Source organism: Monopterus albus, unplaced genomic scaffold (genome assembly GCF_001952655.1).
Source record: "Monopterus albus unplaced genomic scaffold, M_albus_1.0 scaffold6.1, whole genome shotgun sequence".
NCBI classification, from domain to species: domain Eukaryota; kingdom Metazoa; phylum Chordata; class Actinopteri; order Synbranchiformes; family Synbranchidae; genus Monopterus; species Monopterus albus.
In genome coordinates, this window is record NW_018127886.1 from 940,765 (window position 1) to 952,473 (window position 11,709).

Genomic DNA, 11,709 nt, shown 5'->3' on the forward strand with positions numbered 1-11,709 from the left:
TCAATCTTAAATGTACATACAAGAAGTAATTGATATGTGGAACTAGTGTGTACACACATACAGTACTGTTTACAGATAAAACTCTTGAGTCTCCTGATGTAAAGGACATGACATAAGAGAGAACCACCAGCTCCACCCACCTGGCCAACTGTCCATCTTTACCTGTTTGGTGAAATGAGATCCATGGGAGAGAGAGGGTGACAGAGAAAGAAAAAGTCAGAGAGAGGGGACTAGGATCTTGTCTATACCAGTCTACTGCAAACCCTGTTCTCCCTGCAAACAGTCCTTCCCCATGCCCACCCTTTCCTACCTCACCCAGGACAGGGATTAGGTGTCCTTCTTTGAAATCTAGGATGGGATCAAACACAACGCAGGCATTCAGTCGAACAGCCCCGTTGCCACCGGGACCCTTAACAGAGGAACGGTACAAGTTGGACCTGGGCCAAATGGTGTGACTGCATGTGTGAGGAGAGAAGGAGAGACAGAGAGGGAAATTTATGACTAGGAGCTGTACAGTGTGGCTGCTGGTGTTTGATTTGTGTGTTGAGGGTATATTTAAGAGCTAATAGGCTGACAGGCAGACTGCTGTCTTCTCTTTAGCTAACATCTGGAGCATATTGTCTTCTTGTGAATTTCACAGATTAGAGTCTAGGAATGCATTCAAAAAGCAAAGTACAAAAGGCAACGTGCAACTTGGCAAATATGACAAAGTATTAGAGCCACATTACAGGAAAAAGGTTGTTTTTAAACTTAGCATGTTGACAGTTATTAAATGTGTTAAAGAATGGGTGAGCATTCATATGGAAGCTCAGTGGTGAAGTTTCCGTAAGTGCTGTTTACCCCAGATTTGGCCCCAAAGAGGGGGATATCAGGCCATGCTGTCATAAATCTTCAGGATCCCATAACAAGCCACACCAGAAACTTTCTACCGCTCTGACCTAAATACAATGCATCCCTGAATCTTATCTTCACCCAAGCAAAGTGCAGTTTGGTAACTTGACACATATACTTTGCATTATACTTGCTCGGGTTAATCAGTGGCTGGCCCGAACTGCTCGGTCGGCAAACACATCCGAGAGCCAGGCCTGCTCAACTGTCCAACCACTGTTATACCAAGATTTTCAATCAGAGGAAAATTACACCACTAATGACCCCTTTAAACAAAAAACCTTATTATCAGCAATGCCAATACAAATTCTGTGTGGGTGGAAGAGTGAAGGCAAGTCTACAGTGTCATCAGGTAAGCACCCTCTCACTAAGTGGTGTCCCAGAACCAGCCCCTTCTGCCTGCACCCACACACCCAAACACAATCCTTCATTAACATCTACTCTCTTAATAATTCTAGCTAACTAAATGAAATTGAAATGGTGAGAAAAAATTGAAATGTGAAAGTTGGACCTGCACATACCAAGTTGATGTAGAAGATTTGACATTTAAAAGGACCGCTAGCTTCACTCCAACCCACCTGCCAGCATGTCCATCTTCATCTGTCTGTTGAAACAAGAACCTTGGGAGCGAGAGGAAGACAGAGGACAGCTGCCAAAAGCTAAATAACCATATACTGAAATACATGTTGGTTTTGTTCTGGTCTCTCTGCTGCCCCTAGTAATTGTTTTCAGATTGGTGTTCTGGGCCTCTTTAGATATTTCTCCTGAACTAATGGTTTTGCTTGTCTAAGCTGTAATTTGGTTATTGTTGAGTGGACAAGGCATGTTACATTCTAAATTACAGCTGTGGAATGATGGAGAGATACCGACAGATCATACATTTATTTTCATTTTTTATGTTCTATGTAGCAAGAGTCATCCTCTGTGGAAACAATATATACGTGTCTGCACGTCCTTATGTGATAGACTGCCCAAAATCATCATTCAAAGCTTTAACAGGTTGATGATTCGCTGTGTGAGTTATTGTTCCTTTCAGCACAGTAATGCATGCCCAACCATAAACATATATGTATGTGTCTGTGTTTAATAATAAATGGTTCACCCTGTGGTTATTCATTTGGGAATGGGAGGTAAGTCCACCACATGTTAAAAAGTATTTGTTTGATCTTTGTACTTCAGTAGGTGGGAGGGACCCTTAACCCAAACCTAATTTTCACTTAAATCTTAAGACCAACAGATCAAGAAAGTTAACTCATCCTGTTAGGTCTTTAAGTGTTTATAACAAACATCATGGTGAAATCAGGAATCATCCTCTGATACTGAGGATTGTTTCCACAATATTCCCTCATTACCCATATAATCGTTAAGATATTTCAGTGTTGACCAAAGACCTGGTCCTACCAACACTGTCAGTGACAGTGTCATCTCTAGAGCCTAATGTTTCCAAAAATCTTCTCCCTCTTGAGGTCTAAAACTCATATTGGCCTTCACACACAGCACACACACAGACCGAAAACTAAGTTATAATCCTTTAGAAATGTTACTCTTATGGAACTGGATTCTTGTCTACATATAGAAGGCAAGTCTCCACATGTGATGATGTGAAGAGATTTTGTCCCTGTACAATAAAATGAATTGCAAACGTTCACACACACTCTCTCTTTGAAAAGTATGATGGAAAATGTCCTGGCAAGATGCCAGCAACCTAAAGGTATTGCTGTTTTTTACCTCCTCTTCTAACACAGCTCACATTCATTCAGTGCACCCTTTTTCACCTTGAACACATGAATTCTAATCTTAGAAAATGTACTGTAAATAGAGATGGGGTTGTGTTTGCTGTAAAATGATAGCTGTATGCGTAATGTCATGCTCAGATTTTTACACAAGTGAGTAGTTTCTTCCTCTGATTGCTGCTGTGCTATTGTCAAGGAGAAACTAAAACCTGTGTAAAAATAAGTCAGGTAAGCCGTTACAATTTCAGACTTCCCACACACACATTCATATACACACAAGTACAGACCATAATGGCGCTTTGGACTGCACACAGAGTGCAAGTTGCAGACAAGTTCTCACATTTCCAAATGCTTACATTCCACTTACTAACTTGTCCTGCCCCAGTCTCTGTGTCAGTCTCCTGAGTTTACACAGTCAGACAACCAAGCAGGGGAACGACAGGGTGGCATCCAAGGCTTTACAGCCTTGATGGATTCACACAGAGAGATGAATCAGGTGATATTTGTGTCTCTAGACAAACACTTGTAAAGCTGAGACAGTGAAGGTCTCTGGGAAATACATGCTGAGGGAGCAGAAAGGAGGGAGATGTTAAAGTCATCAAAGTGTCACTACAGAATTAAAAAAACAAATGAATTCACGAAAGATCAGATTAACTGCTATGCTCTAAGTGACTGGCGTTGGAGCTAAGTCTTTTATTATGTCCCAGCCAGCAGGGCTGAATGAATACAGATGTTTTTCTAGATGACAGGCCTCAAATTCACTGTGTATACATACAGGAAGTACACGGGTATTACATAGTAAATCTCTCTTCACCTAACTATTAATGCTTTATTTATTTATTTATTTATTTCCGAAGTAGCCTTTCAACCTGTCAGATTAGGTAGAATATACTGGAAGGTTGTTTACAATGAAGTTATGGCTCTGCCTTACAGTTAAAATGCACATATATAAAAAGTTTGCACATGTTCGTGGCTGTTTTTTTATCTGCTCATCAGTCACAACATGCATTTGTTCACTTTAGTTCTGACATATTTGCATTTGTGATTTGTGTTTTCTGTATCATTTCTTATACTATGAGAATGAAGATGCTAATTTCTCTCTGAAGCTGAATCTGTGTTTGTGTGTGATATTGTAAAGTGAAATTAAAACTTAAGATCTGGGACTTTTTGGAAATGAGGTCATATCTTATAGTTTTGAATTGCTTTTCATTTTTATTTTTATTTGATTTATTTTTTGTTTGTTTAAAGTGAGGACAAAATGTTAGGCTTAAGCTTAGAATTAGGTAGTGATTAAGTTTCAGCAATGGTGTAAAGGAGGAAATATTGTATTTTTAGTTCCAGTAGTGGACAGCATGGTTAGTGGTTAGTGCTGTTGCTTCACAGCAAGAAGGTTCTAGGTTCGAGTCTTTCTCTGCAGACTTTGCATGTTCTCCTTGTGCCTGTGTGGGTTCTCTCCGGGTACTTCGGCTTCCTCCCACAGTCCAAAGACATACAGCTTTGGTTGATTGGCGACTAAATTGCCCCTAGGAGTGTGCGGTTGTTTGTCTACAAGTCAGCCCTGTCATAGACTGGTGTCCTGTCCGATCATCCCCGCCCCTCACCCAAAGTTAGCTGGGATTGGCCCCATGACCCTATTCAGAAATAAGTGGTATAGATAATGGATGGATGGATGGATAGTTGCAGCAGTAGATACTTTGCAGAATACAATTTTATTCACAAGGCTGTCGTGGATGAGCTTATAAAATATGACACAGTGCTATGAGTTAAACCCAACATTACATTACATAAAGTAGTCAAAGCTGGCTCCACTTCTACCAGTACCACTTTTACAACAGTAAAAGGCCAAATTTAGGTATAAGTTGTGGTTAGGAACAGTGGTGAGAGGGTAGAGGGTAAGGGACACATCAGTGTGGACCCTCACACAAATCAAAGTATGACTTCTGTGTGAGTGAACATAAGTGTTTCTATAATTGTTGGTCAATAAATAATCCTTAATAGTCCCTGATGGTAGTATTGCTGGTAAAGGTTTATCATCATGTTTGGTTGGAAACATTGCATCAGTGTCATTTGCTGCCCCCAGGTGGTCAATAATAATACAAGTTCAGTCAAGCTCAATGGAAAAAAAAATTATATGCCAATAAAACTTGTTTGCTGAAAATGGCAACATCATTTAAGTATTCAATTTCAGATCTATTATCTGGCATTAAACTCCACAGTGTCACTTCTGCTCCCTGTGTGGGAAACAGACGGCTGTTCACTGCTATCTAGATCAAATGCCGCTTTCTTCACTGATACCCTTCCACTGTTTCCTCAGTCCTCTGGCTGTCTAGGGCCCAGCATCGGTGTACTTGTAATGGGCTGCTCTGGAAACCCAAGCCCTCATTACCTCCCTCATTACTCCCTCTGGACAATGGGAACTGGTTTCCTGGCTTTCACCCCCTCCCCTGATAAAGCACATACACACACATACACACACACACGTACCTCATGCCCTTGTCTGTCTCTTTTTAATATCTCTCTCTTTCTCACTGATCCAAAGCTCTGGTGATCAGGTGTCTGCAGTTCTTTGTCAGCTCTTTTGTACTGAAGTACAAAGGCAGGCTGTCTTTCTCTAAGTCTCTTTTCTTTTGTTGTTTTTCAAAACTCTAGTCCTTTCATTCTCTCTTTCTCTTCCCCCCTCCTCTTTCATTGCCAAAATTACGACATTTACCATATTGCTCCTTACTCTTTCTTGTTCTTTTTGGTGTGGATTGTGGGCAACTCTTTCCTCTTGGTAACTTTTGATGTTCAGTTCCCCTTGCAGACCACTGGGGAGCAGCAGCGTCTGGTCATCATCTGAGCAAAATTTGAGTGTCAGTCTGAGTCCTCATGATATATGAAGCCCTAGATCAAGCTTTGCAAACAACAAGGATCATGATGAAGCTCTGTATTAAACAGATCTTATCTGCTTAGAATGTGTAGTGTCAGTGGTATGTTCTTTAGGGCTGCAAGTAATGGAAATCCTCAGTGTGGGACCACACAGATGCTGATTTCTCTGGAGTCTCTTTACGGTTAGACTAATAGTTCTGTGGTGCTAACAGATCAATGAATTTGAGAGATTTACTGTCTGAGCTGCACAGTAAATCTATACACGATTCTTTCATGTGGTCTCTCTAAATGCACGTGTGGATGTGTGCAAAAGTGTGTGTTGTTGTGTAAATTTGTGTATGTCTGTCTCCACTCAGAACCCCCAGCCCCCCCATGTGAAACTGGAACTCATCCACATTAATGTACACATCAGGACCAGCCATATGTTCAGCTGTTTTGTCCTGTTGTCATAACACAGCTGTCACTTAATGGAACCTCTTTTCAATTTGTAAGTGGTATGTTCATATAAGGGTTGATAGTCAGTGTCCTTGTTGTATGTTCAGTCTGAATAAATGGTGACCTGGAAAGATGAATTTGACTGTGTAGCTCCCACACAGAGAGACTCCATCTGGTTGCCTGAGGCATTATTCCACCATGTGTAATCATGGCAAAAGCAAAGCTCAGCAATGTCTTACCACCTTCACCACATACACATGGATGTGCAAACACACACTCATATGCACACTGTTCACATGCACACACACACACACACATTCATCCAGTGGAAAAAAATGTTTCATCCAACACTCCTCTATCAAAGAGGGTTGTCCTCAATCCTGGAAAAACAGTAAACTGGGTCATAAAGGAAAGACTGGTGAGTTGGTTTATCACTGCAGAACATGTGGCCCCATGTGTTTTTACAAATATGCTTTGTTAGATGCAAAACAAAATGCTATTAAATAAGTAAATCAAAAATAATAACAAAACCTGTCAAAATATAACACAATAGGAAGCTGAAATATAAGGACACGTTTAAGAACATTTTCAGTAAAAAAAAAAACAACAACTATCCATCCATCCATTCATTATTTAGACCACTTATCCTGAACAGGGTTGTGAGGGGCTGGAGTCAATCCCAGCTGACAGTGGGCAAGAGGCAGGGTACACCCTGGACAGGTTTCCAGTCTATCACAGGGCTGACACTTACAGAAAGACAACCACACACACCCACACTTACTCCTAGGGGCCGTTTACAGTCAGCAGTCAAACTCAGCTGCATGCCTTTGGACTGTGGGAAGAAGCAAGAATACATGGAGAGAACCCACGCAGGAACAGGGAGAACATGCAAACTCCACACAGAAAGGCTAATAAAAAGTATTTAAATAAAAATTCCAGTTGTCTTAATTGTTCAAACTCTGTTCTTATAGAGCAAAACTAAAAATCTGATATTAAAACAACTTGGTTAATTTGGTTAATGTAGCTCTGCTTATGGAAAAAACTTTGCATCCACATGCAAATCATTATGTGGTACGTTTCATTTTGTGTTACAGCAATTATCAACTTTTTTCGTTGCCTTTGCTAATATCAAAAGATCATATAAAGGCTACATTTATACACGAGCTCAATGTATTTAAGTTGCTAAATGCATCCTAATGACTAAAGGTTTGCCAGGAAGCACTGGGTTTTGAGCATTTCAAGCATTGCCAGTTGAAACTACAGGAAACTGTGCTGTGTGTGAGGGAGGGAGACAGATGCCGAGAGATGTGCAGAGAGGTGAACAGGAAAGAAAATCTCACTGAATTTGTGACTGAATCAAATGAAAGATGATCCACCATCTTTTTAACATTTTTTACATTTTGTGAACAATCTGAGAAAATTATTTATCTCATGCACTTCTCTTTCACTGTAAGACACACACACACACACACCCTGCCCATGCTATTCAAATGAATGACTATGTTATGTGTCATTGTTCTTTAGAGTCACTGCAGCTGCTCATCTGAGATCTGCATTCCTGTCAGTGACTAGAAGATGACATGTTTACTTACGCTTTCTTTGTTTGTGTTAGTGTGTATTATCAGCTTTTGCTCACAGCTTTCAGAGCATGCAAAGGGAATGGGTGGTAGAAAGAAAACTGAGGTTTGAAGGACAGATGGGAACAGTCAGGTAAAGAGAGCTAGATGTCTTTCTTCCTCTTGTCTCTTCTGTGTGTTTTTCATCCTCCCCTTTGAATTATATTGCTCCCCTGTGTCACACTTTCCTCTCTTTTGTTGGTTGCTTTCTCTCTCTCTCTTCTAATCAGTGCCTATGGTGAATAATTCACTGAAGTTTGTTGATTGGCAGCTTTATTCTCCTGTCTCTTACATTATTAACATACCTCTATTGGGCATTGTTGCTATGGTAAAGGCTGTTACATGCCAGTGGAGAGTCAGCATTTTAATGGAATGACCACTCCCCACACACACATGCCTAATCTTACACACATTAATTTCACATATCCTTTCTTTCCCTCTGGTTTGGTAAGTCCCCCTGAAAGTCAGTGAAGAGCTTTATAGTTGAGTGTCAGATGGCCTTTCAGTGCTTTTAATGTATCTTTAGTTAGTTTCAGGTTTATACTAATAAACATAGAAGTTGCTGGTCAGCCTGGATACAGTGCTGTATTTCCTGTAAAGAACTTCAGCTATAAACATTTCAGCACAAATACAGAGTAGCCCGGCTTAGGCCTAATAGGAACCCAGGTATAATTATCTGTCCGTCTGTTAGCTATACAGGCTCTTCTGTGGAGGGTCATGGGGGCACTGGAGCCAATCCCAGCCAACACTGTGTGAGAGGCGGGGTACACCTTGGACAGGTCACATAGAGACAGACAACCATTCACACCTAAGGGGCAATCTGGAGTCACCAGTCAACCTAATCAACATGTCTTTGGACCATAGGAGGTAGCATAGTCTCCTCTACCACCAGGTACAAGGAGAACAGTGCAGAAACAACGCAAAGGGGAGGCTCAAGAACTTCTGATGAATCCAGAGATATATATGCTGTTTCAAACACAAAACACTTTTGAAATAAATATTTGAAACAAGTACTGATTAACCACATGTTTTCTCATGTAGCTGTTTGAATGCTGCTACTCAGAAATGGGTGGCTATTTGTGTTTAAAAGGTTGTTATTTATGATGAAGCTGACAAAGAACATTAGTTCATTGTTTTTGGTTTTCTGCCCCACAGCTCACAAAGCTCCATAATTTTCTGGCATTTTCAAACCCACCTGCCCAGCATCGAATGGCAGACGAACACACTATACTTTTTTTTATGTAATATGGCAGACGAACACACTATACTTTTTTCATGTAATTAGATAGACAGACAGACAGACAGACAGACAGACAGATAGATAGATAGATAGATAGATAGATAGATTCACCTTAACAGTGAACTTCCATGACATATTATTTTCCAATCCCCTGTTCAGCCAATGCACCTCGCATTATCTTCACTTAAATCCTCATGTAACCCATGTGTTCACAAATGATGCCCTTTAGCTACAGTACTTTGTGATTATATAAATGAGATCAGGCAGAGATATGACAGTGAGAATTACAACTATTAGGCCTCGGTATGCCACGTGTGCCCAAAATTACTTCCCCACGAACAATGATAGTTTCTCCAGCTTCAGTTCCCCTGGGCTGCAGATTGCTTCCCTTAGGATCAACGCCCATATCAACATCTATGGATGCACAAAATTGCATGCATCCACACGTAAAGGTATGCACGCGCACACACACACACACACACAAGATAAATGTATAATTAATTTGGAATGGGAGGAGGATGAGTGGTGTGTAAAGTGAAAGATTGAAGAGACAACTGGTGAGAAATTCAACATGACTGGAGAGGCACCATGAAGGACAAAATGAAGCTCGGTTTTAAAGAGATTGAGGACACTGCAGGTGTAGTGCAACTATGCTAATGTTATTCCGCTTATGGGTTGTGTGATGAATGTGCACTTCTGTGCATTAGTGTGTGTCTATGCTTTCATTTTTATTTTATGAAATTCAGTTCACACTGCTTCACATTTTTTATATGCTCAAGGATGTCATCTGTGAAAGTGGGTAGTTAAAGGGAGGTCTGTGGTGAGCGAATATTTTTTATTTGCTCTTATTCTTCCAGTTGCCTGGGCCTTCCATAGTCTCAGCACTATAAGCCCTTTGCCCTGCTCTGAAGGGGAAGACAGAACAAAAATACACTATGTACTTTAACTCTGTACTGTAACATCTCATCTTTTCTCTTCCTCCACCTCTATTTCGGGATAGAAATAGAACAGAGTCCCAGGACAGCAGCCTTGAGTGAAAAGCACAGATGTACTGACTCTGTAATCTCTTAATAATGATGCTCACTAAAATAGTGTACAGGACTCATTATCTTACAGTAAGTTCTTAGACTGTTTTGAACATTTTTAGATATTTTACAGACGTTCCCAGTGCTCAAATGATGTGTGTGTGATAACCATATGAGCAGCCTTTTATGAGAAATTGAGTTAGCTGTCTCATCACGGTCTTCTCTCAGGAACAGAAAGCATGTTAACGAACACAGAATCACAGGCACACAATGTACCAAATGGCAAAATCTTGATCTTTTTTTAAGTTAAAAATGTCTATTTTTTCTTTTTTTTTAAATTAAACAGGTTGATATGTTTATTGCAAAGCAAACAAAGCTGTCACAATGTGGTGAAGTTACAGTAATAAGGTCTCTTGGCAAACAGTTGAGGATGGCCCTTATTAACAAGCTTGAAAGATGTCCAGAGAATAAATAATGAGTTTATCCTCTGATTAAACTCAGGGCTATAACAAATATGTGAGGTGGGAATTAACTGTCAAAATCAGCCCTTTTAAACAGCTCAATTGGAAACAGAATTTGCTCCAGCATTCCCCTTTACTGTAATTAGTGTCAGATTTTCTGTCACATAAGGAATCGCTTTGGAGCACAGCTCAGAATAGACGTGCCTCTCTTGTTAATGAGTTTCAGTCTGAGACCAGAAACATTTTTGTTTCATCAGGGTAAAAAGACTTGTTGTTTCTGTTTAAATATTTGATATATTGGTTGATTTTTAGTAAGAACACTCAGGTACTGTGACTCTGTCCTATCAATTAAAATTTTATCACTGCTCCCAGGACCACTGACTGGGCTGCTGGGCCAGCTGGTTAATAATTTAACAGGTTTCAGTGTGGCGTCTTCCAAGGGTCTGTTGCCCTATAATATTCTCCCATGAGCCTGATTGTAACATTTTATCAAAATGTCCTGATGTTGCCATCTTCTCTTGAAAGTGAAATCCTGGTTTCAATAACCTGAGACAAGTGCTATGGAACAGACTTGCATAATGTTGAGCAGGAATTTTGGCATTACCTTACCTTTTACCTTACCTCTCTTTACCTCATAAACCATCTCTCTTTTCTGCTTTTGGAGTCATGTTCTCTGGGCAGCGACTTGTAGGAAGAGTAGCCTCAGTGCTAAATTGTCTCCATTTACCTGTGCAATGATAAATATCAAAACTCTCTGAGGCTACCTTGTAGCCTTTTTCAGCTTTATGCAAATTACTGTTCTTGATCATAAATCTTCTGAGAGCTCTTTTTTGTGCATGGTTCACATCGGCAGATGCTTCTCGTCAACACCAAACCCCAAATTTTTAAGTATTATTATTAGTCACTTGATGGGAGTGTGTGAGTTTTGATGCTCCTGTATGGAAGCAGTAGACATACACGTCTCTGACCTTCAGTGACGATGCTGAGACAAACAGTGAACCACTGGACTCACTGGGAAAATCACCATTCTGAATTCTGTAAAGATTCCCTATTGTAGGAGACAGAGAGCCTTCCTCAGCAAGCACCTGCTACCAGGAGGGATTCCATGCTACTTCTGATTGTGCCCAGTGGATGTAATCCTGATAGTTTCCCCAGGCAAAAATTGCTGAGACTGTTTTCAAAATATAGAAAACTATGGTTCAAAACTTAAAATTAATGAAGGGAAGAAAAGGGGCATTTACAGTGCCCAATTTATCAGTTTTTTATTTGTTAAAAAAAGTTTGAAATATCCAATAAATTTCGTTCCACTTCATGATTGTGTCCCACTTGTTGTTGATTCTTCACAAAAAATTACAGTTTTATATCTTTATGTTTGAAGCCTGAAATGTGGCAAAAGGTCGCAAAGTTCAAGGGGGCCGAATACTTTCGCAAGGCACTGTAAAT